At 30.5% G+C, this 24,141-nt stretch overlaps 1 protein-coding gene across 8 annotated transcripts in view; it reads right to left on the reverse strand.

Moving 5' to 3' along the window:
* LOC142332386 (Ig-like and fibronectin type-III domain-containing protein 1) overlaps window positions 1–24,141 on the reverse strand; it is a 676,608-nt gene that overhangs the window by 457,414 nt on the left and 195,053 nt on the right. For all 8 annotated transcript variants that reach the window (XM_075378862.1, XM_075378812.1, XM_075378850.1 and 5 more), the window contains one exon: window positions 358–400. The gene's annotated coding sequence lies outside the window, so the exon portion shown is untranslated. The remainder of the gene's footprint in view (window positions 1–357; window positions 401–24,141) is intronic.

Raw genomic sequence — 24,141 nt, forward strand, 5'->3', positions numbered from 1 at the left:
TGTGTTACTTGAGTTTTACTTGGATGATCACTATCCCCATTAAGGTTGTAGGGATCTGGTTGAGCTATTGCACGTTTGCTATTTGTAAAATTTGAGCGAATCATTTTTTTTTTTTTACGAATCTATCCGAGTACACTTTTTCCTATATGGTAGTCAAGCAGAAGTCTCAAGACATTATTGAGATCCTTAAAGATTATAGCTCGACCTCCTAACACATATATACAAACATACAGAAGTAATTTATAGAAATAATCACCAGTATTCTGAGATTTGAAAATAATAACATTTAAATGTCTTGTTAAATAAATAAAAGTAAAGCTAAAATTATGTTTGTTTTTAATTAAAAAGTTGACTTACAAGTTTGTGTCTACGACGTTTGAAAAGCAAGTTCCTTTAAGACCTGTAAAATACAAATGAGCTTTCATTAGTATAATTATTCGTAGTTACTGTGCAATAATATTCTGCAGATGCACACAAATATGCAGAATATTTGCACAATTATTTATTAAAATAATATCTAAGTTTACATTTTTTCTAGTTAAGAAATCGAAATAAAAGTACAATAATCTATAAAAAATATATAAATTTTGTCAGAAAAATAATGCTAATTCCTATGTTCCAAAAATAACACATCATGTATACATTTTAAAGAAATTATGCAATGTTAATTTTATTATTAAAAACTTTGTCCGTGTAAATTTTAAAAATATTCAGCTTTCAAAAATAAAATTAAATGAAAAGAAAATTAGTTTATTAAGAAATATAAGAAAAAGTAGGGCTGCTATAAAATGCTATAATGATCGGAACTTAATCAAATACACAATTCTGATGGTGAAATCATTATTTTTATTAGACATGAAATTTCATAACAATTAATTGTAATAATAAAACCACATATATTGATTATTGATTGCATAATAAAATTACCGCAATAAATTTTGTGATATTATTTAATACTCATGTTTGCGGAATAGTGAAAACAATTATATTAATAGAAATACTAAAAGTAAATCATAGCTGTAAGGAAATTATAATACAAGCGCACATGTGTTAACAAGAAGATTAGGGAGTACGTTTATTAGGATAATGAAAGAACGTACTTCTGAGAGCAAAACAAGTAATAAGACCGAAGTTAGTTAAAACAATTTAAATTATTAAAACTAAGATTTATTTTTTTGTCTTCAGTCATTTGACTGGTGTAATGCAGCTCTCCAAGATTCCCTATCTAGTGCCAATATCTTCATTTCGATATACCCCCCTATATCCTAAATCCCTAAATATTTCTTTTAAATAATTCAAACATTGCCTGCTTCCACAATATGTCCCATCTACCTACCCATCCAATATCATTCCAGGATGTCTTAATATGTGGCTTACAAGTTCTTTCTTTTAATTTTTTTTCCCAAATGCTTCTTTCTTCATCAACCTTACACATCTTTTTATTTGTCACTTTATCCACCTATGTGATTTTTACAATCTCCTATAGCATCACATTTCAAAAGCTTCTAATCTTTTATTCTCAGGTACTTCGATCACCCAAGTTTCACTTTCATATAAAACTACGCTCCAAACATATACATCCAAAATTATTTTCCTGACGTTTAAATTAATTTTTATATAATTAAATTATATTTCTGACTAAAAGCTCGTTTCGCTTGCGTTATTCGGCATTTTATATCGCTCCTACCTCATACATCTTTAGTAATTCTACTTCCCAAATAACAGACTTCTTCTACCCCCGTAATATTTTCTCTTTCTATTTTTATATTCCGTGGTCCATCTACATTGTTTTTACTACATTTCATTAACTTCGTTTTGTTCTTGTTTATTTTCATGCGGTATTTTTTGCATAGGACTTCATCCATGCCATTCATTATTTCTTCAAAATCTTTTTTACTCAGCTAGAATTATTATATCATAACAAATCATAGCGTTTTCATCTTTTCACCTTGCACTGTTATTCCGTATCTAAATTGTTCTTTAACATCATTAACTGCTACAGTTCTATGTAAAGTTTAAAAAGTAACGGGGATAGGGAACAAACATCCTTGTCGGACTTCCTTTTTTATTACAGCTTCTTTCTTATGTTCTTCGATTATTACTGTTGCTGTTTGGTACCTGTAAATATTAGCAATTGTTCTTCTATCTATATACTTAAACCCTAATTTTGTTTAAAATGCTAAACATTGTATTCCAGTCTACGTTATCAAATGCTTTATTCTAATTTTATAAATGCTATGTATGCTGGTTTGGTTTTCTTTAATTCTCTTTCTATTATTAGTATGAGCGCTAAAATTGCTTGCCATGTCTCTATACTTTTCCTGAAACCAAATTGGTTTTTTTTGTAACACTTCTTCTATTATCCTCTTATTCTTCTGAACAGAATTCTAGTTAAGTTTTATGATGCGTGAGTAGTTAAGCTAATTGTTCTGTATTCTTCACATTTATCTGCTCCTGCTTTCTTTGATATCATGACAATAACACTCTTTTTGAAGTCTGACGGAACTTTCCCTTTTTCGTAAATATTACACATCAGTTTGTATAATCTATGTATCTCTACTTCACCAGCATTGCAAAGTAATTCTGCAGATATCCCGTCTATGCCAGTATCCTGGGATAGACGGATATATTCCACCCACTTATCAACCTTTTCTGTATTATAAATCGGTGTAGCATCTTTATTTAACACATTATTAGATTTTAATTTATGTACTACAAAATTCTCCTTAACTTTCCTGAATGCTCCGTCTATTTATCCATGTTTATTTCTCTTTCTACTTATGAACACTTTTCTTTAATCCACTATTCTTTCGTTAATCAAAACTTCCTGTTTAGAAAATTTCTTAATTGTCGATAGTTCCTTTTAACTTCTTCATCACTAGCATTCTTATATTTTGTACGTTCATCCATCAGCTGCAATATATCCTCTGATATTCAAGGTTTCCTACCAGTTCTCTTTGTTCACTTCTGCTGATTGAACAATTTCATTTTTAACATTGTCTCATTCTTCTTCTATATTTTCTACCTTATCGTTTTTACTCAGACCTCTTGCGATGTCCTCCACAAAAATCTTCTTTACCTCCTCATCCTCAAGCTTCTCTAAATTCCACTGATTTTTCTGACACCTTTTCTTCAGGTTTTTAAACCCTATTCTACATTTCATTATCACTAAATTAAGGTCGCTATCAATGTCTGCTCCAGGATATGCTTTGCAGTCGAGGAGTTGATTTCTACATCAAATTTAACCAGGATATAACCTATCTGATACCTTGCAGTATCACTAGGCAATTTCCATGTGTATATATTCTTCTATTACGATTTTTAAATTGGATGTTGATAATTACTAAATTATACTTCGTGCAAAACACAATAAGTTTGTCTCGTCTTTCATTCGTTTTGCCCAGACCGTATTCAACCATAATATTTCCGTCCTTGGCTTTTCCGATGCTTGCATGCCAATATCCAACTATTATTTAATTTTCATCCGTTTGTATTTAATTGCTTCATCAATTTCTTCGTTTAAACACTCTACTTCATCATCATCATGGGCACTTGTAGGCATATAGACGTTAACAATCGTTGTCGGCTTAGGTTTGATTATATCCTTATTAAAATGATTCTATCGCTAAGCTTTTGAAATAATCTACTCTCTTCCCTATCTTCTTGTTCATTACCAAATCTATTTCTGCCTGCCCTTTATTTGATGCTGAGTTAATTATTCTAAAGTCGCCTGACCAAAAGTAATTTTCCCCTTTTTCCAATGAGCCTCGATAATTCCTACTACATCTACATTTAATCTAACCATTTCCCTACTTAAATTTTCTAACCTACCAATCTTCTTAGACTTCTAACATTTCCGCTTCACCTCGTAGAATGTTACCCCTTACTTAGTAGTCCCCACCCGGAGATCCAAACGGGGGACTGGTTTACCTCCGCAATATTTTGCCAAGGAAGGAACATTTTTCCATTTCTTTCAGCTATTGCTTATATAATCCTTGAATTAATTCCTAGTTTTTTTTTTTGTTGTTTTTTTGGTCCTAATTCGTCTTCTTAATACAATTATTACAAAAGATAAATATGATTTATGTAGAAATTATAAACACAGATTTTTAAAAAGTGAGTATAATTAGCATTTATGAATAAATAATAATAGAAAAATGTCAGGAAGAGTATTTAATAAAACTGGATACTTGTTTTTTTTTTTTAATATATACTTCCACGTAAACTTTTATCACCTAAATACTATTCATGGATTAAAATTTCTCCTTTATTATTATTATTATTACTATTATTATTATTATTAATTTAACAACTCTGGATTTCCTTGGGTAATGTTCTTAACTGATTAGAAATAGCAATTGAATACATATCAAATGGTATAAATTTATTTTTTTTTATTCAACTGATATATTTATTTTTTCTACCGTTTACAAATTTATTTCTTCGACTGTTGTATTCTTTATTTTCCAGTACTCTATTTATTTTATTTATTTATTTGTTTATTTTTCAGTACTATTATTTTTCATATAAGGGGATTACTAGTTGATCATGCATCACCGTTTCAGCTTATTTTGAAATTATTCCCCTATATGTCTCCTCTGGTTTTTATAAAGGCAAGTTATTGATCTAGTAAGACTCAAACAAGCCTTCTAGATCATAACATACATACAAAATCACATTAGTATAGAAGGATATTTCAACAGCAGAATACTATTCTGCTGTTGAAATATATTTGAAGTCATACCAATAAGACACAATAAAAAATGTAGAGAAAATTAAAACAGCCAAAGAAGAAAAGTGTATAAAAAAATTACAGTAAAAATCATGTAAAATTTTACTATGTTGCATGTTTTAACATGCAATACATAAATAACACGTACCGTTTTATGAGTACACGTGCATTTTTATTTTATTCAACTGTAAGAAAATTGTCTCTCCAAGACTATTCTTCCATCAGCAACTGATATCTCGGTTTCAGTTTTTATGCACCAATTTTCATAGAAACTTTTCTACCACATGATAGTTCTTTATGGCCTGTAACCGAATATAATACACCTGAAAAAGTTTACTGATTACATGCGGATTGCAAGCTCTATGAAGAAACGAAACAAAGTTAACTGGGATCAATAGAAATGTGACTGACGATGCTAGCAATCTAGAATAATTAACAACGATGCGTAAGAGAGGGATCAAAAGGGGAAAAATTGCCATTAAAAAAAAGTTTTATATGGAACGGTTTCCATGGAGTTCTCATTATCCTCTTTTAAAATATAACCTTAAATAAGATGCGACATTATGCTTCAAGACTGGTTTTCATATTATACTAATTCCAGTTGCTGACAAAGTGAACATTTTTGCCATCCCTTCATTGAATTTAACCTAGAACCACTGTTTTCTCCTTCACAGTAAATTTTACAGCAGGAAATCGTTCACAAGTATATTTTTATTCTTAAGTTTCACTTACGAATGAAATTTATTTCTTAGCAAAACTATACCAAACCACAACAGTAATCCGGAAGATGACAGAATTCACAGTAAAGTAAGTGGTTTTGTATTTAATGATGTGAGCAAGCTTATTTTATCTAAAATCACGTGAAGAAATGAAATAATCCTATAAAATGTAAAGCAAAAGCAAGTTTTTGTACAACAAGAGATTTGCTTTTTCAAGTATTTTCTTGGTTGTCGATTCTTGTCGAAATCATTAGATTATAGATAGATTATTTTAAAAGTTTGTAAAACTTATTTATTTATTGATGTAACTTACATAAAGAATTAATTAATTCATAAGTATTAGTAAAACATTGTCACTAAGTATTATTAATTACACAAATAAAAATCCCGATTTTTTATAAAAAATGTAATACTATTATAAAATTATAACAAGCATTATGGAATACCACAACACCCTGAAGGAACTAAGAAAGATATACGATTATTTAAAACATTTTTCTCTTTTTGGAATAACGATCCAACACAATTTTCCATACATATAGGATTGACGAGATTTCACTTTCTTCAAAGTATTGAAGGATTCACTCAAATTTGAGTATGCAAACAACAGCATTTTCAATACAAATCTAAACAATGAAATCCCATAATATATTTTTAAGTAACATTTACAGTACATAATAATTTAGAATGGTTTAAAGTAGTATGGAGTTCCATAAATTATTCGAATTTTGTTTATTTTATGGAGTTATCCATAAAATATTTAACTTGCTTAATGATATTGTTCATTGCTTTCTATTCTTTGCTACCTCAACAACCTCAAAAAATGCCTAAATTTGTAGTCTAACCTCAACAAGTTTAATTGCCTTTATCTACGATTATTACCTTTTACACGTGTCTCTTGTCACCTTTCGTTAACTCTTATTTATATTCTACACGTCCAAAACGTTCTTGATCTTTTGGATACATGAGACGGTAAACTGATAGTCGTATCATTTATGTAATATTGTCATATTTACCTACTCCAACTGCCTTTGTTTTGGTAACTATGACATACTTTCTAAAACCTGAATTTACTGTACTTTAGTGTCATAAACTTTGCATACTAATGTAAGTCATATTAAATCCTATTTCTGTCAATACGTAGTAATTTAGATAGTATACCATTATTCATCCTGTTTTATACTTGTGTAAATTGTTAAGAATTACATCAACCTGAGATCACAATAAAGAATTTGCTATAAATCATCATCAATTTTCTTCTCTAAAACTATCAAATTATTCTATTCCTCTGACAATTCTATGGATTGTGCCATCTATTACGTATTTCTTTCCTCTCTATAACAATTTTTCGGCTGCAAATTATCACGATTTAAATCTCTAATTTGGTAGAAATAGATTTCAATGAATTCATTATTTTTTTATTAAAAAATAGTAACAGAATATTCAGTATAAAAAAGAATTTAAGCCTGTAAATTAAATTGTATGATTACACACTCTGCTATCCTTAATAGTCTGACAACATTTTGAAGCAAATACTTAATAATTTAAACCATAATTCCTGTAAATAGTCTACTTAACATGAATTCAGTAACTCTGTGCAATTTAGAAATTACAGTACGGAATTTCAGTCTAATTAGTTTCCTAATTGCCATGTATCACACCAATAAAAGTAAAATCACACTCTGTAACCAAGAGAAAGAAAGAAACATTATATTTAGATAATTTAATTAATAAAATAATACTTAATGAGTCACTATTGAAAGTGAAATGATTTTATAATATTTTAAAAGATTTTATGTTTTTATAACAAGAACATCTTTTGTAACATTTCACAGTAATTCTAAAATGGTTTTCCAGGCAAACATAAAACCGAAGGTTAATTTAGAAAGAAAAATATTGTTAAAATTAAAATATTAAATATAGATTTCATGAAAAATAATTTTACATTAAAGCACATCAAATGAGTTCTTGCTTGTAACACAGTAAAACTCATGCATTCAACAGAGTATTTATAAAATTTGCTGAATTCGTAAATTATCAAATCATAAATCTTAAAAGAAAACTTTTCATCACTTATAAAAACATTGTAGAAAGAGAACTGTAAACTGTATACAGAATCATTTCGTGTAAGTGAAGGATTTACTGTTTTTTAAGAACTCTTACGTCAGTTTGAAATATATATGTTAAGTACCCATTTGTCTAAGAGAATGATACTGTGAAGATAGTGTCACATTACTGGGCTATTTAACAATTTTCATTAAGAAAAATATATGCATATTAACATCTTGATTTGCAAAAAATATATAACGGTAAAATTTTGAATGTATACTTTCATGTTTATTATTTTATTTGAATTTTAAAAATGATTTCAAATTCCTTAAGGAACTAAGTCCTAATTTAGAGGATTTACTCTACACGCATTTCAGCTCTTTAACTAATTTTGAAATCTCCGTATAAAGCTCCACCAGATTTTCCGGACGTGATTAACTCTAGAACTAGTTCGGTAACTTACTACGCGAGGCAAAATGGCTCCTGTGATGATCGGTCAATTCAAGGACCAGGCCCAGCTTCGGACCACCAGATATTCAGCAAGAGATTCAGTTCTAGTCAGAGAGGTGAAAGAGAAAGAGTTATAAATTTATTTTCATTAAGTAAATTTACACACAAGGCCAATGAGAATAGAATTCGTCGTTTGAAAAGTATAATATTCCTGCCTTGGACAAATTTAAGATCTGCAAAAACAAACTAAATTATTAGTTGTAAACACATACATGCGCGTATTTAAGTCCAATTGTAAATCATGAATAAAGACACATCAAAATGGTAGCTGAATGTAAGTGAAAAAATACAAAAGACTTTAAAAATAATTTGGCTATAATTAATCCAGTAATCACAAAATTCTAAATATAATAAAAAAAATAATTAGTTATTGTACTGCATATATTTTGTAAGATATAACATTTTGTTATATTCCATATATCTCCCGAGTCAAATTACACTAAATTCAGTTGTACTGTGACTGACTTCATTTAAGCATACGCTGATTGTATAAATAAAAACTAACAAAAACTTCAGTTTCTGAAAGTACATATGATATCATCAAATACATTTATTTCAATTAGTTTTTTTATGTTTATATAGATTAAAAATTTATTCAACGTACACGTGGAATGCTGTAATACGGCGGGTAATTTTCTTTCATTATGCATTCTCTCTTACCTCACATAAGCTACATTTCCTCTTGGTAAAATATATATATATTTTTTTTTTTTTTTTTTACGTCTGGGAGCACCGTTAATAGGTACTGCTTCAGAGGATGAGATGAATGACAATAGCGTGTGAAAATTCCATGCCTTACCGGGATTCGAACCCGGGACCTCTGCATGAAAGGCCGAGACGCTGTTACTCGCGCCACGGAAGCCGGCAAAGAATATATAATTGAAAATTTTAAACAGAAATTTTTTTTTACATCTTATAGCACATCTCCTTCAACTTAATAATCATGCACAGAAAATAATAAAATAAGGATAATAAATAAATAATAAAGTAAGGATAATAATAAATTTCTAGGTCGTAAAATTAAAATAATCATTTTTTTTTTAAATATTGAATTACGTTTGCATTGATGTTTATTAGGAGTACCTGGTAATGTAGCATTTAATAATGCGAAAATGTGACAAATACTTTATTAAAAGGTAATTCACTCACTTACACGTAAAATACTATTTTTTGCAATTTAATTTTCTAATATTTCAGAGTGTGTAGAGATCATATTATTAAAACCATACGTTATTTATTACTAACTGAATTACAGTGATAGCAAGAGTGATTACTGCAGCAGTTGTATTAACAATATTAAAATTATTATTTTAGCACGTAAATCAATCACTTTTGAGAATTTTATAACTCTTCTGAAAAAAAAAAATTAATTAAGATCGTAAAGATTAGAGAAAATGTTACTGTTATTTTTTATATAGACTATAAGAGGTTAAAGTAATAATCATGATGAAAGAATATAATAATCTTGGTAATTTAGCTTAGTTCACTGAAAAGAATTGTTTCTTAAAATATCTCAAATAATTTTGGCAGTTTATTTCACGCGGTGACTGAAGAGATTTTAAAAATATCCGTTAAAAACAAAAATGTTACTGCAGGTTAGTATATGAGAATAATTTAATATTAAACTAAACATTTTTAACACAACAGCGAATTAAATTTCACATGTAAAGGCAAAAATTGTAAATGATCGATGAAATTTTATTCCATTTCATAAGAAACAAGACACATTCTTGACGATGTTCTTATACTTCCCTGTATAATTCACCTCTCTAATTATTCGCCTAAAGTGGCCGTAACCTAGGTTAAAAGAGAAGAGCAAACCTTTTTTAATAACCTATTAAGCCAATTGTACTATAAATTGGTAAAGTTATTATTTGCACTCCAATAAAATAGAAAACCAAAAAACCAAAAGGTGGCAACTTTTGAAATAAAGTATACAACTTAAGAAAACGGACTGCGCTATAACACATTGCATAACGTTTACTGAACTAGCGCAAATAAAATTGACATATCAATGGCTTAGATAGAAATAAATTTATTTTTTTGGAATATCGTAGGTGCACGTAATTCTTCGTGCATTTTTCCTTGTTGAAAGAAAAAGTCGATTACACTTGTTTCTTTTTCACTTAAGGTAATGTTCATAAAAAAATTAGTAATGTTTCCCTTACTGAAACTCTATTTCGTCCGTTACAATTTCGTCAAAACAAACAAACACACACATACACGCGCGCGCGTACACACACATACATACATACACACATATATATATATATATATATATATATATATCATTGCACTTTTGTGTTCATAAAATTAGGTAAATTTCATCAGTGTTATTTTATGAGTAAGGAGTGTATATGTATCATTTTTCCAAGATAAAAATAGTAAGTACGAAGTATGAAAGTTAAAGAGATGCTTTATTAAAAAAAAAACAAAAAAAAAACAGTTTGGGATTTTGTTTTACAGCAGCCCATATGGCTGAAAATCGAATTAATTCGATATGTACAAACGAAATCCGGAAGGATTTCATTTAGTTTTACTGACTTAAAACAAAAATAAATCTAATGTGTCAAAAACTTAGTATCAATAAAGAAGAGAAGATTGCAGCTAATCTCAGCAACTTAAACTGCTATCAGTCCAACTTATACAATTCAATTCGTTAAAAACAAAAATGTTACTACAGGTTAGTGTATGAGAATAATGTTATATTAAATTAAACATTTTTAACACAACTGCGAATTAAATTTCACAGTAAAGGCAAAAATTGTAAATGATCGATGAAATTTTAGTTTACTTCATAAGAAACAAGACACTAAATAAGATTTAATAGTACAGCCTAAGAATTAATAAATTAAATTTAATTCTTGAATTTTATTTTAAATTAAAATAATCTTTGTAGTATTTAATAGCATTTAAAAAACGAATAAATCTAACCAAACGTAGGGAATTAAAGTAAATTTACGAATTCACACATATAAAAAAAATTAAAAAAGTATTTGCATTACTAACACATAAAATTTAACTTCACTGTAAATATTCGAAAAGTAACGGAAATAAATTTAAATCCGAGCTCAAATACTCCAGCAAAATGTTGTTTGGTTTGAAACAGGCTTATCGGGTTGTGGTGTTCATATCTTGCTAGCGATATTTCTTGTAATGTCGAAATCAATCGCTGAATAAATCACCCGCTCAGCGTCCTTCTCTTACCCGGTGATAATCCTAGCCCCTGGGTTTACGAATCGATTCGACCGCGGAAAAGTTGTGACGAGTTGCATTCTTTACTTTTACTTACCGTACCTTACTTACAGTACCGTCAATATTAAGGATTGTAATACAGTATCACGAGTGTTATATTCGTATTTAATAAATCTTTCATATTATGAGTTATTGCAATAAAAAACTAATACTGAACGCAGGTGAAAATTACAGATATAAATCATAATATTTTTATATAAATTAATAAATAAATAATATAGCACGAAATTATTTTTAAAACTACGATAGAACTCATCTAATAACTGAGTTGTTTTTTATTGAAATATATATATTTTTTTTTAATTACGAAAAAAATATGAAAATAGTGGCCTGTTAAAGTAGATCTGAAATTATTTTCCTAGTACTGAATCTTAAAGTTTAAAGTTTTTTCAATGATTTAATCACGAGATTCAATTTTTCATTTGAAGTGGTTAGAAGCCTAACAGTTTTACAAAGAGGATCTCAGGACATCCATTCCGTCAGAACGCACACGTATTTCGCATTCGCACGCACAAGTGCACATGCATACACGCGCGCGCGCGCGCGCAACAATATATATATATAATATTAAGTGGGTAAATAATAGCAAGTTAGAATTTTTATATCGTTTTGTAAACTATAATTGTCTATACCACGTACAATTTATTTATATGAAAATAAATCTATAAATGTTACACTAAACAGTAGATGATGCTAAAAAATAGGACATAAAAATTTACAGTTGTAGCTCTTATCGTACTAGAACAATTATATTAAGCTTCCTACATAATACAGTTAGAAATAACTCAAACTGTGAATTAGAAAAACACGGGCCATCATAACAAATTCTTATCAAAAATTGTGATAAAAACTACTTTCAGCGAATAAAACTGTTATATATACAACATGTGCACTAAATTACATTTATACCTTTACAAAATGTAGACATTTGCTTCAAGAAATGTACTTTTTCTTATAATTGTTTTTAAGTATTCTTCCTTAAAACTTCAAACCACAGATAGTTCCCCTCTTTGCAGATGTCACCATTGTAATTGTATCCTTAGATAAACATTTAAAATTTCTTTAAAATTTTCAAGAAGTCATTAACTGGATGAATTTTAGCTATTCATTAATATTCATCTAACCATTACGTTGTGTTTTGCAGGAAGTGTAACATTACAAACCTCGTAGACTTTATTCCATTAATAATAATATAAATTTCAACTAAATGGCATTTAAATAGATTATAGATAATCGTAAAATTGACTTCATCAAAAAAAACCAAACTTACTATAATTTTGCTTTGAAGCATCTTAAATAAAATGTTAAGCTTGTCATTACAAAATATTTATTTCACTGTCGTACCCTCCCATCTGACCAATAACATTACCACTTGTTAAACATTATTATTTCTTGCAACAGGCAATATTAAATCGGTACGTGTAAATTTTTCTTTCAAATTAATCTTTTGAAAAGATTTATTGTTAGTTAATTTTAAAGAAGTGAGATACACAATGTTCTCGGAAAAAAAAATGTTCAAACACTATTTGAAAATGCATATCTCCATTTCAGTAATACAGTTATACAAATCTGAATTAAATATATGTTGCGATAAGACAAAAATTTTACACCTAAAAAAACGAAGAACCGATTGTACTTATAAATAGGGACCATCAGCCCGAAAGGTGATGATGAGGAACATTAGAAAAAATCTTAGAAAACCTCGTCAGTGCTAGAGACAAACTAACTAAATATACAAAGATTTCAAAATTTGTTGTTCGTTATCTCCCAGAATGTACTCTTTTCAACTTACTAATCTGATTTAGAGACTGATAAAAAGTACAATACAAAATTAACGTAACATAATGATAAAAATGTACAATACCAAATTAACATAACATAAATATGTTCTAACAATCAACGTCCACTAAGAGCAAGGGCGTTCTAAAAATCCATACTGAGTAAAAGATAAAGCTCTTTTCTAATACGGATTAGGTAGCTATTTATAGCTTTACCTATAATTATTTTTTACCTATCTGAATTTTTCCCACTTTCAAATGATCAACTCCCTGAAGGAATCTGATTCTTAGGCATACGTTTTACAACTGAAACCAGTTTTCTTTGTATCACTTTTTATTTTCTCAATTAACGTACCTTTCTTTTTCAATGTCTTATCCAATTTCCTCTTCTTAAAAACATATCTCAAACTGCATAGAACCGATCTCAGATAACCCATTATTCTGTTCCTAATTCTAACGTATCATTTTTAATTTGCAAAAAGTTTAATTTGACTTTACTTGATTTATTTTTTACAACTACCGTCCGTGCATAAACTTTAGAACAAACATTGAAAAATACATGAAATTTCTCATTCATGTATTTAGGATATCATGTACACACGAATCTATGTATATATGTATGTATTTATGGCCAGTTTTATCTAATAATAATAAAAATTAATATAAAAATTCTTAATAATATAAAGTTAATATAAAAATTCTAGTCAGCAAAATAAATTTGCGTTAGAAATGGTTATCTTAGTTTTAATGAGAAAATCTGTTGAAAGTATACGAAATTCCATGTTTACGGGCCCGTAATTGTGATTAAAATCTTTTCTTTAAAAATGGAGGCTATTTTGATTTCTAAGAGTTATCTTTACGTTTCCTGTACTTATATCAGAGACTACATTTCAACTGAAGAATATATATTTTTTTTCACGTACGAAATAACATTCTGCATGAGAATATCTGAATTAATACCATCATTTTGTGTGTATCTTCTAGTATACCACATTCGTAACACTGCTTCTTGAAATACAACACTTATAAAAAATCTGACGACGCTGTCTTGAGTTTGTATCTAAAGTAAAAGATTACCTAAATTTTTTCCAGTACTTTTAATGAAATTATCGATCACATTTACAACTTTCATCAAATTACATCATAAATGTGTTAAATGTAATTCATTTTTTTCTTAATGAGTAAATTTACAGTGTATGTAACTGATATTAAATATTTTAGTCTGTTAATTTTTTAAAAAGGAGAAAAATATTATCTCAATTTATATAAATTAATTCTTTTAATAATAAACTGGCCATAATTTTATTATTATGTTTGTAAATAGATTATGCAGAAGTAAAAAGCTGACGGTTAATTTAAATTATACTTTAAAATATTTTATTAACTGAATCTTCATCTAAACACCTAGAAAACAGTTTATTTATTTAGCAAGATACAGAGATTTGCTTTTCCTAAAATATTTTTTCACAGAGTGCTTTCTAAACACAGGTGAAAAAATAGAAACATTTTAAGCGAAATACCAGGTTCCACTCACGTGAGAAATGTTCTCAGTTTACTACCATCGTGATAGAAAATTGAGGAAATACTGGTATGAAATTTGATTAAACAACGTTGAGAATTCATATTATAGCTCTAAAGATTACATAATTTTAGTGGTATTCTTATATGCAGAATTTTTTAAATGCATGCATAAGTTTTTTTCTCTAAACGCATGGTAAAGAATATCTAAAATTTTACTATTCTTAATAATGAAATGTGTATAGAATTTTAGCTATTGAAAAACAGGAACTAGAAATTTATAATTTTAACTGACCACATTAGATAACAACAATAATACTATTATTACGCAATGTAAATGATAAAAAAACATAATGCAGTTACTGAAATGACAAAAATACATAACACCAGGAAAATCTTACGTAACAAAATATTTTTATTGCTGTCTAACAAGTAATTAACGTCCAGGTGCTGCAAAAAAATTACAGAATTGTTTTGCGTTCCCAAATTATATTATCATAAGTACTAAAAATTATGTCGGCAACATTTCTGAACTGAAGAATTCTTTTTTAATTACTTGGTCTGATTTATTAATAGGGAAAAGTGAATCAGATGTATCATTACTGAAAAGGTAAGAGGTAAAACAGTTAAAGACATGATATGTAAAATGTAAGTACTTCTATCAAACATTAGACTTAATAGTTACTATTTGCTGACCTCCGTGGCGCGAGTGGTAGTGTCTCGGCATTTCATCCGGAGGTTCCGGGTTTGAATTCTGGTCAGGCATGGCATTTTCACACTCGCTTCAAATTAATCATTAGTAGCATTGAGATGAAACGAGAGGCGACCTTTGGAACTACTGGCAAAAGAGATGGGACCAATCCTACATCGGTGGATGAACTCGCAGGCTGATTCCGGATGTCCGGGCGTGGGTAGAGAGGAGGCATATGGAGATAGTTTACTGGACGACCTAATGGCTTACGGTACATGGGTCTTTCAGAAGAGACCTTCTCCGGAATGCATCTACTGTGGCAGGTGGACACAGTTGAACACACCTTTTTTAGAGTTTCCGCGGTGGATGGCGTTTTGACCGGAAGGAATGACTTTCGAGTCCCTACAGGAAGTCAAGCCGGCTGTGCTGCATGACTGAAACCGGTGGTGATGGTGTGGAACATGGTTTCGGACAGTCCTGGAGCTAAAGGCCATGGAATAATAAGTGGGAATGCGAAATAGGACGGGGAAGGGACAGCCTACAAATGGAGGTAGTTGGGGGCCTTGAGTTACTACTATCGATGATATGTGGGGACTCCTGGAGCCGTTCTCACAGATAAATTCGGCTCCCAAGAATATTCTGCTGCCAAGGAATGGGGGTTGACGTCGTCTGACACGGTAAATCTGTCTATGCCCAGAGACGCCAATGGATTCAGGGAGGCCACCAGCAATGTCGCTCTATTACTGGTGTTCCAGGTTGTGCCACGGACCCCCATGGATGAAGGCAATAGGGAAGAAATAGAGCTACAGAGTTGTTACGGAGTTGAGGTTTCAACAGTTGCAGTTTTTCCGGAACGCACGGGGAGGACGGGATAGGGACAGCCTGAACATGGAGATATAGTTTGGTGCCCTTTCAAGTCGCTGCTACTTATTATATGTGTGGGAGTCCTGAAACCGTCCTGTGTAACCCATGGGAAAACAGCATACCCCGAATATTGCCATTACGGCGGTTATGGGGCATGTTGTCATAGGAGGAAGTTGTTCAGTAAGTCCCCGCGTTCTGCAGGAAACCTCACACATCCAGTAGTGCGGGCTGCTGGACAGACGTCCAACAGCCCGCGTAAAAAAAAAAAAAAAAAAAAATAGTATGAACGATAAATCACGTACTCTGTTTTTCTTATTTTGTATGTATAAAAATTTGTAATTGTTTAGTCACTGATAGATTTTCAATAACTGAATCTTATTACAATTCTCAACATTTTAAAATAAAACACTGCAAAATCGTTTCATAGAAATAATGAATTTACACATTAAATCCTTAATAAGTAGAAAAGACTATAAACATTAGCAAAATGAGGTGATAATCATAATCTGAACAAAAATTAAGAAATATTTTTAATATAATTCTTGGAATAATTTCAGGGGCATACACAGGCATTTGAAGTCGAATATTTGATTAAAAATTATATTTTTATTAAACTGTTTGTGCCTTACCAACACTAGTATATATTGTCGCGGAATGGCTTCCACGGCACGTGGCACTTACTAACCTTATGGTAGCCCTGAAAAGGGCCGCTTTTATCGCCGATTGACTTCGACAGCTTGTTGTAATTGCTAACCTTATGGCAGCCCTGAAAAGGGTTGTTTCCTCAAAGGGTTTCGATGGTTCGTAATTCATAACCTTGTGGTGGCCGTGAAAAGCACCGTTTTTTGCATTAGCTCTGAGAAGAGCTGTTGGGTCCGGAAGCTGGTCTCCGGCGAACTCGGGAAGTTGCAGCTCGTTTATTGAAGTGAAACCAGGCTTCCCCTCAGCGGCAGTTGTGTCCCCACTACAGTATGACAATGGTAGCCCGCAGGGTCCCTCAGTGTCGGGTCGGCGTCGGTCGTCCTTCGCCGGCGCGCCAGAGGCGGTTCTTCCCGAGCGATCCCGCGCTGGGCCGGCTGCTGCTGCCGAGTCCGCCGGCCAGAGCGATTGAAGCCCGCTGAGCTGGAGCAGGAAGGTAACGTCCGCGTACAGTGGCTTCCTCGGCGGGTCGGCCAAGCCCCTGTTACTTCGGCGGAGATGTTGGCATCCGCCAGTAGCGCACGTTGAGCCAGCCAGGAACTTCTTCTGCCTTCTTCCATCTTCTTTTTATCTTGGTGGACGATGAACTGAAAATTCACTCTCGATCACGCTCTTTTATTGGAGCCTGATAGTAGTACTACAGCGCCGCTATGGTGGCAGAACTGCTGTATCATGTATCATGCATCATGTATTGTGGGAGGGATGCTGTATCAGCGCGTAGGTGTACTGTGCGCCAGCTCACATCGTTGCTACCGTGTTCGCCCGCCGATATTAAATTACGCAATTTGTCATAACGATTAGTAGTGAATTTGAAAAAAATTATTAGTTTTGAATGACAAATTAAAATTAATTCTCTTGAAAAGTTAATAACGACTGAAAACGTTGAGATATTTGTAAAAAATATCTATTGGTTAAAAGGAAATTTGTGTTGGTTTGTCATAAACCAACATAATAGATTTTTATATTTTGCTTTTAATATTTTATATTTTGCTTTTAATTAAAATTATTTTTAAAGAATTTTTAAGTACAACCAAAATAGTCGCACCAAATCTGAAAGCTGGTAGTGAAAATTCCTGGAAATAGGAATAAGAAAAATTCATTTCTAATCTGGATCTTAGATCAAACCCAAAGTGTTCATGTTTGCTTTCCTCTCTACTCAAATCAGTATCGTAGCAGTGTAAAAAATTTCATCCAAATTAAATAACACTGAATATCGTTTTTCCCGTACAATTGTGATATTGCTTAAAAGGAAATATATGTCAAATATTATAAAATATTTTTAATAAACAAGAATAAATAATGTAATTATACGGTCAAGAAACTCAGATTTATTTTTATTCAAGAGACTTTTGCCAACTTAATAGCTCTCTTTTATATGCACTGCCTACAAACTAATAATAATCACGAAACAAGTTATTATAAACTTCACTAATTATTATTAATATTTGCATATTATGTAAGGTATAAAATTAAAAACTTATTTCAAGGTAAACTGAAAAGCAAAATAAAAAATTAGAAGAATAAGTAAGACCTCTAATAAAATTAAGGTAATGACACGCGGTTTTCGTATAGCACTCAATGGTGTACCGAACATAGGCAACCACTACATGCATTTATAATACGTCAAAAACTAGAAGCATATATTATCAAAAAGAGATTTCACATAACTAAATTTATATTCGTTTAAAACACCTGAATATGTTGCATACACCACCATTGTTTCTGAAGGAAAACCACATAGCGGAATGGTTTAACTCTAAAAGTGTTCCATCCATTACTACCAGCTGTCTGCAACCGAATTCTAACCTTTTTGTGTTAGTATAAACAATTGGCCTTATTTGGATACTATAGCTACATCATTCAGACGTAAACTGATCATCTGAAAATTTTAATCACATATTTCAGTACTTTAGGAAGATAATTTATATTGAACTGAATTAAAAAAAAAGTAAGAATTGGGATTCAAGAATAATATTTTTTAATGGTCAGGTAGTATTATAGGTAATCCAGGATGAACTACTATCCTGTTTATTAGCAGACGAAATGATATATCGCTTGACGAATGTCAGAATACTAGCGAATCTAGATTTTTTTTGTAACAAAATATTTATTGGATGTCTACTTGAAAACTGAGTCAAGTCTTGACTTTACGTATGACCATTCCCAACTACTCTCTCTCTCTCTCTCTCTCTCTCTCTCTCTCTCTCTCTCTCTCTCTCTCTTTCAAATACTAATTATCATTAATAATTAATTAATAAATTAATATTTAATTAATAATTAAATTAATGTGAATAAACTGTCCCTTTCTCCCAGTAAACATAATAAATACACGGACTGGGACGTATACGCAGGCAATATATGGGTGAAAGATTGGTATGCAATTTATGACTGAAATACAATAGAGTTATCGACAATTCTAAAGAAAACTTAACGAAAAATATATAATCTTCAGTCTACAAAGATCCTCCAGTTATTGAGCACCCTGATTTGAATAAATGTTTACTGAAAAATTTGAGAACAGACGTAGCTGAGTCTAAAAGTCTAAAAAAAATTGATAAAATGCTAGAAAGCCAAATCAAAAATCATTTTTAATAACACTTCTTTATGTCTTAAACGGATATTATGAAGTCTTACTAGTGGATCTATTCAGAAAGGAAAAGACCTCTTGTCCTCACTTCATAACAGTAACTGTAATTTGTTGAGACTCTTAAAAAACCTAAAGCGAGTAGAACATCCGATTCCACCTTTGAAAGTCCTAAGAAACTGAGTTGATAAACTGTAAGAGAGGTAAAGCCGCTCAAAGTATAAATCAATAGGTTGAAAAGTTTTCTGAAGTATTTGTACCATTTTCATCTGAATCTACTCATAAAACGAATTAAAAAATAGTTAATTACCATTTCAGGAGGCTTTTATGAATAAAATTCTTAGATTATCAGAAATTAGGGGCATTACTACACTTCAGAAAGTACCCGATTTCGATCTTACTGGATGGAAAATAATAAAGGAGCTTTCAAAAAAAGCTTTTCCAGTTACTCACTTTCACTTCTAATACACATCTAAACACTGCAACATACAGATATGAACACACCCAAAAAGTACGAAGAAATTAAACATTTAACAGTCATACATGAAGAAAAATAAAAATTCACAGAAATTCAAAAGTTATAAACCCTGACAACAGTAAAATACCAAAAAGATGAATTTTAGTGGATTGCCATTGATTAAAAAAAAAAAAAAAACAAGAAAATGTAAAACGTAAAATTATTATTCTACAAATAGATTATAATATATTCTAATAAAAAAATTATTTAAATACTAGTGAAATTTAAATATTCTGAAAATGAAATTTAAATGTTGTTCGAAGGCTAAACACAAACACGGTGTTTAGATAATTATATAATATTAACAAATTCAATAATAAAAAGTGTCTCAAATAAATTTACTCACTCTACGAATGGCTACAGCTCGGAAACGAACAGGGATAGAAGTGACAACCATATTAGCTGACAGTTTAAAACATCTGTTTTTCAATGTTGTTACTCATTGCTAGTCTATTTATCATATTTATTCCGTAATAAACATGGCTGAACTTCAGCTTTATTTAGCAACGTTAGTGGCTTGTGAAGGTAATTCGAAAAATGAGAACTTTAAAGAGATTCAAAGATGTTGGGAGTAGGAATTTGTTACACCATCGAGAGTCGCAATTGCAAGAATTTGTAACAAATTTGAAGCTAATTGAACAATGAAAAATGTAAGCAAGAAGTACTCTGGGCGAAGAAAATCCTCTATGGGAAATGAAAATGCTACTTTAGTAATGCAAACCTTTACACAATCCTCTAAGAAATCTCTCATGGAATGGTTTTGCAAAGTGGCATTAAATAAATATTTCATACAATTCTATGAGCCACATTTTTCTTTCAAAGTTAGAATACGGGTCTGTACTGCATGACTCTGCGAAAGAGATAATTAAGGGCATATTTGACCCCTTCTACAACACCTGCATTCGCATGTCAATAAAGGTATTCTTCACTTCCCCTATACCAAGCTTACTGATGGAATCCGATTAACTCCCATTACATTACAGGAGGAAATACAAGACTAGCAAACATGCGATCAACTATCACGGTAAATGATTAGACACGCTCACTTTTGAAGGAAAGACGACCAATTTAACAACATGGCTAAGAAGTAAAATTGGTACACTCTCATCTACACAGATGGGTCTGTCTCGGCTGACAGATATGGTTGTTCTATTGCACTCCCTGACACCGAGATATTATGTAAACTTAATGCCTGTTCTTCTGCGTTCTTTTGCGAGGATTTTCCGATTTGTTTCGCCTTGAAAGTTATCGAAACCCGTAGCGATGACAGCTTCCTAGTAATTACCGACTCTAGGAGTGTACTTGAGAGCATGAGCTGCAAACGTTCTGTATCAATCGTCCAGATTACTCATCATATCCTTTCAAGGATAAATAAGATGTGGTACTGGTATGGGTTCCTGACCATTGTGGGATTCTCGGGAACGAACGGGCCGATGAGGCTGCCTAGGAAGCTGCTATAAATGGCATCCGAGTACAATTGACATTTGAGAGAGACTTCATGAGATCAGTCCGTGTAAAATTGCGGGCTCAGTGGAACAGGTTTTTGCTACTCAGTCCTCCCACGGCATTACATCACATCCGGGAGAATGTGCTCGAGAACCCTCTTTCCCCGAGCAACAGAAGAGACCAAGTCATCTTAACTCGGCTACGGATTAGACACACCAGGCTTACCCACGCTCAACTACTTGGCTCTGCTCAGAAGATATGTGAGGCTTGCAAGGTCAAATGGTCCGTGCACCATCTGCTCTTTGATTGCCCAATTTTTGGAACTATCCGAAAAACTTAGACCTGGGTTCGGGACCCAGTTTAATTTCTATTAAACCAGAACGAAGGTGTAAAATTTCTGTTGCGATTCCACTGCTACAGTGGAATGAAAAATACGATTTAGTGATTTTTGTCTAATTTATGTATTTTATTTTGTATTTATTGTTGTTACTTGTCTATGTTTATTCTTTATTGTTCCTGTTCCTTTATTGTTTACTTTTGTTGTTTTATATACTACTACGTGATAGTGTTCTTTAGTCGCTAATGACTATAAATGTTGATGCGACTGTAAATAAATCCATTAAAAAAAAATAAAAAAGTTGTTACGTAAAATTATGATCAGCTAACCTGTTTAATAATTTACACACAGAAATTTTTAATTATTCGTAACTCTTCCGTTATTATGACGAAATTTTGTTCCAAGATTTCGTTAGTAAATAGAAAGAAAAATGCATTTAATAATTCTATAGATATACATTGTAAGTACGGATTATAAGTACTTAAAGTAATACCAAAATCTACTACACTTATTATTAGTGTACATGGTAGATATAGGAGAAGATTCAATAAAGGTGTAGTCGATGGAATCCCATCGTAATCGTACGGAAATTGTAAGTTCGGTTTCGATCCGTACTCAACTGAAGTAATGTAGGTCAATATGCATTTTTTCCCAAATAATTTTAAAATAAAAAATTTTCAAATAACTGTAATATTAAAAAAAATAAAAGTAATTTTACTGTCAGTTATCAGGGAATAAGAGTATTGTGGTGGTGTGAAAGTACAATTATTACATAAAAGTAATACTTGTACAATTTTATCATACTGCTTTTCATACTTTTCCTGTTTCTTTAGAAACCAAAGTGGAAAATTCTTGATAATTATTAATGACTCAAATAACCGTGTACCGTAAAAGGTTTCTTGAAAAATTAGTTCCTAATTGAAATTAGTTTCCGAACAAACAATTTAGAAGTATTTTATAGATTACTCTTTAGAAATTAATGTTAGAAAAGATACATTTTATTAGATTCTTAGTGGAACATTGTGACAAAGTCTCAATATATAAAACCAAAAGATTGTAAAATTTTAAATTTAGATATCCTAACCAAATACAAATAATAAACTACATAAATAAATACTAGTTATTAATAGTATTTAAAAATTAAAGTAAATAATATAAAATTAAGATAAGGAAAATTACATTCTAATTATAGCTACTAAACCTCCGTCATATTATTAATCAACATATTAAATTATTATTCAAGAAATAACACTAGTTTTGATGATAGAACAGATAAAGCATCACGGAAAAGTAAAACTACGACATACTCATGACTCAAATAAACTAGTGTGAGAAGTATGAAATAGAGGTAAATCATTGGCGTACTCTATATATATATATATATATATATATATATATATATACTAGCGGACCCGACAGACGTTGTCCTGACGCGGCATTATTCTGTAATAAATGCAAAATGTAATAAAATTAGCAGGAATGTGTTCTAAATTTCATTAAAATGACTATTAGTATGATATTATCAGTTTGTGATTGTTGTATTATTGTAATGGGTTTATTGATTAATTATGTGTAGTATGGTTAATATATTTATTTTCACTAATATTGAGATGTCCGATGAAAATTGAATTAAAAATTCGAAACGTCGTAAAATTAATAATTAGTGTAATTAATCAATTTTCATCCACATTACTACTAATTTTCACTTAACATCATTCTAAAAAAGTACCTCCTACATATTTTTTTTTTATTTAATAATTTTGATGTTTCATAACCATGTAAGAGCTTAATTAATCAATTAATAAAAAAATTAAAGTACTGTAAAAAAGCAACGTAGTTAAAATTTTAGTAGAAATTTTTATCATTTTTTTCATTCTTTATTTTAACATCTATTTTACCAAATTTTAGATAATTGTAAATTAAAAATAATTTTAGAAAACATTTTATCAAATTAATCAGCTAAAACATTATAAATTCAATTTTTTAAATATACTTTAAACTATATTATAAGTAACTTATATTTTTTTTATAAATGTTATAATTTATTTTACAACCTTAAATTTTTATTTTCAAAGAGCCGTTGAATACTTCATAAGTTGCATAGAATCAAATGAGAACTGACAATTTAAATTTGTAGGTTAAGTTGATTGGTATTGAATGCACATGTATACATCATTAAAATTCATGAAAAAGCATGTAAAATACTCACTTCAATACTGCACCTTACAAATTTGCACATGTACATTTTTTAATTAAACTTTAAAAAGTTATTTCAATAAATAATAATATAATATTCTTAATAAGCACGCAATTCTAGCAGACACGGCAATGCTTCGCTATTGCTAGATCTGAGTATACATACAGATTAAATGACAACAATTGAAAGTTTCATAAAACCTTAAAAAACTGAACATTAGCAATTTAACAAAATTTAACCTTTCA

Source organism: Lycorma delicatula, chromosome 1 (assembly GCF_047948215.1).
Source record: "Lycorma delicatula isolate Av1 chromosome 1, ASM4794821v1, whole genome shotgun sequence".
In the NCBI taxonomy this organism is placed as follows: domain Eukaryota; kingdom Metazoa; phylum Arthropoda; class Insecta; order Hemiptera; family Fulgoridae; genus Lycorma; species Lycorma delicatula.